This window comes from Aedes albopictus, chromosome 1, assembly GCF_035046485.1.
Source record: "Aedes albopictus strain Foshan chromosome 1, AalbF5, whole genome shotgun sequence".
Lineage (NCBI taxonomy): Eukaryota > Metazoa > Arthropoda > Insecta > Diptera > Culicidae > Aedes > Aedes albopictus.
Window position 1 is genome coordinate 279,355,078 of NC_085136.1, and position 3,922 is coordinate 279,358,999.

Below are 3,922 nucleotides of genomic sequence, written 5' to 3' on the forward strand. Positions count from 1 at the left end.
CTTTTTGACACATAACTGAAACAAAAATCGTTTATTACAGCATTTTTGGCTGACATGCATGACGTGAACTCTACAATTTTTTGAAGTTATTATTACCCTCAATTTACTTAATTTACGAGCGTACTCGTTTGAACTGCCTGCCAGTCAATGAAGGTTTTGATATTCACCCATTAAAAAAAACACAGTCAAAATAAATTTCCAATAAAAGTTTACTATACTGGGCTTGGAAAGATTTCAACTTCAGGCAACGAATTCCCTCCAGATTTGAAATCTGACTGTGCGCAGTGCGCACTTACATAGTTTTCTGCCCTGAAGTTTGAAATTGAGACAGTTTCGTCTACTACTTTTGTAATTGTACTCTTGTAACTCTCTATTTTCTTCACCGAACTGTAAAATGATGCTGTCTGACTGTGCATAAAAATCAACCAAATATTCGAATTTTTTTCTTTCAAAATAAAAAAAAAAGCTGAGACTTTTTTATCGCTCGATAAAAAAAACTTTCAATAGATCAAACTTTACTGTAACCCACAATCTTCATGTACTTTCTCGCAAAAATCTTTCAGTTTTTGAACTCTTATGTTGAAAGTTCCGTTAACCTTCTTCGTGCATTAGGTTGCGCGCACCTTGCTGACCTAGTGCACGCATAGGGGTCATAATGACCCTAATACCCCGGACAGACATGTGATACGAATGTAATTCCTGTACAACGGTACGCAGTGTCAAGAAAATTCTAACAAGACTGACTTGAACTGAGAGAATTTTCAGTATGGCACTCATTTCAAGCGCAATTGTACAGTGATTCTTGTATCACATGTGTGTCATAAGTATAACACACGAAGAAAGTTAATATGTTTGATGTGATTGGTGCTTTGTACAAAACCGGTTTGACTATTGTGGCTTTGAAGTTAGTACAATATTTTGAATGCTTGTTGATTTTTTTTCAAACGCGGGACATTTTTACGATTTGAGACGAACGCGGGACATTTCGCGGGACATAATTTGTCGCGGGACATTTGGTCAAAATGCGGGACTGTCCCGCGAAACGCGGGACGTCTGGTCACTTTAATCTACTTCCGAATCCAGTGGCCAACGATACTTAAAATAAGAGATGTAAATCAAGTGTTTTAAGCCTCTAGATTGGTAACGAGTGGACCTTAACCTTCATAACTCCCTGTCACAAACTGTCAGCAACTCATTGATGCGTACCGAATGGCCCAAAGGCCGATGCATCAAATCCCCCGCTCTAAAAATAACTTCTATGTGAGATGCCGATAATAATAAACCCCCGACACGCGCGATTTTTTTCGGTTCGTTTTCTTCTTTTCGTACTGTCTATATTTGCGTCAGGTTTTTTCGTTCCGCGTTCAAAACAAAACCCAACTATCGGACGAGGGGATATAAGCGAACAAGGGGTATGATGTGTGCGGAGGAGCTATCTGCTTGGCTGATTTGAGTTTTTTTTTGTTTTTTCGTTCGTCAGTGCGAATTTTCGACATCCATTCGCACACATGTGTTCGCCGCGCGAGAAGTGCTCAAGTCACGTCTTCGTCGGCTGATATTTGCGATGGATTAGTACATACATACGGGGGGGAAATGGCCACTCATGGGGTGGTTGGTCGAGTCGAATTATTTAAAAACTTTTGATTCGTTTGATTTTAAGCGACATTTTCACAAAGTTTAATCTCATTCCAAACCAGCTGATCTACAGTTGTCGCCAATCGGATGTAAACAAACTCGAAAACTCGTTATAAATTCTATTCATCGAAGCAGGTTGTGCTGAGTGACGTTCGTTGTTACTAATGGCAACCCTTTGTTCTTGTTTTCCTTAACAGGTATGTGCGCTATTCTGGAATTAATTCAGCACCACCACCACCCCTCTTACCGCGTCAACCGGATTTAAAAGGTGACTTGAGTTTTTGCTAGCCATTGCTTTCGGTTGAGAACCGGCAATTTCAGGTATGTACTGCACGTTTCAGGCGAACTAAAATTAGTGAAACTGCTCGTCCATTTGATTCGCGCGAGCGCGCGGTATTCCATGACGGCGATGGCCCGAAAGTACCGCATCGAAACACGTGCGGCGTCATCATCGCGTTCGGTTCAGTGGATTCGATTGCTCGGGTGGTCGAGCGAGGGGTCGCTCGCTTGCTCGCTAGTCGCTAGAGCATTCCACAATCGTGACGGAATGCGTTGTTTATCGCAATTTTGTATTCTTGGGTGGCGCGGTGTTGCGCGGCCGGCATGGTAATGGCGGATCAATTCACGCCGGTTTTCGAACCTGAAAGTGTAAACATCACACCTAGTGAGCGAGGGAAGTATTTACACCGAGTTTGCGCTCTTCGAAACCGATTCGCGTGCGAATTGCGTGGTTTTCTTTTTGGGATAACATCGTAAACAAATATTTTTGAGTTCATATCGGTATATGATGTTTTTACTGAAATCCAGAAGTTTTATGGATCTCTTTGAGTTCACCACAGATGTCGCCATGACACTATACCATCAAAGCTTGCGCCACTGTTGTTTGATATCTTTGACAGACCTGTCACAATGTAAAACATAAACTCCATTAGTATTGTGTACCAGAATCGATTTCGATATGGACCAATAGGCCTGTGCCAAAAAGTAGAGAAAACTACGATTCTTACACAAAAGTGCAATGTTTTGATAGAACAGTTATTTACTAGCAATAAGCATGTGAAGTGAACAACTGGCCTATCATGTCAGAAACAATCCATGTCAAGTAACAGGTCCGCATATAGGCGAAGATTCTTTAAATCAAGACCTGTAACACGGCAACACTTATGTCCGATCAACTGTGCGATGTCAAAATAATTTGAAGCCTTCCCGTTTGACATTTGCTGGATAAGCAAGCGTCGGCAAGCTTCCTATTCATGTCATTTGCGAGAGAACAATCAATCGACGTCAAACAGCTTTTCGCACAACTCCGTTCACATGTGCAGTCTTCGCACCCGGGCAATAAGGAAATCAATTACACTATTTGTAATTTAAATTTCAAATTACATACGTGTTTACGGCACGAGTTCAGTTCAGAGCAGCAGCATGAGTGAACGCGAGAAACGTGTTTCGTTTCGTCGCGAGCGAGTAGTGCCTGTAGCTGTAGTGGCAGATTAAGTATCTACTTGCGTTGCGGTACGTCAAACCCCAGAGACAAAGTGCTTGTTTGTAGCCGATGATGCCACGAGATTGCTTAACTGGAATTTGCGCAAATATTTGCTCCCAGTTGTAGGTTGTTAGTTAGGTTAGGTGAATGTTTAAAATTTTCCACGATACCACATGTCAATTAGGATTGAGTGGCGGATTGCATAAATTAGCATGGATTCTTGAGGCGTTGTACACTTTCTGTAATATAAATTACCCATCTAGTAGGCTGTTTTTCTGCGCTTGTTACATTATGAGTTCCTGGAAGAACAACAACAGTATTTTGATGAAAAATTGCTATGCTTTCTGTTAAAAATCTAAAAACTATTTCTTTTATTCTTGTGTTTTTGCCAACACTGACAGTCGACATAACGAATCAGGCCCTCGACACGGCCTATAGAGGTAATCACGTTCAAATGTATGCGTGCCATTTTTGTAGATGTAGTTGTGAAACTGCGAGGAAAATATTTGCACTCTTGCCCCGGACGTTGGTTTTATCATTTTTTACCCGTTTTACCCAAATCGATTGGGTAATATTTGCATATGCAATCTGAGTAGCCTTTCAATCGGCGTGCACTTTTGTGTGAGGAAAAATTTGCGCTAGTGTTCGTGTGTTGAAATGTCACTTATCTCTATAAGGCAATCTAGCGCGTTCATCACCCTTCTCTCTCAAGCAGCCAGAGAAGATAGCGATTTTGTGTTTAATATTTTCATAGGGAAACGTTTTCGTATGAAGACAAACCTATCCTCCTCGGCAGCGAAACAG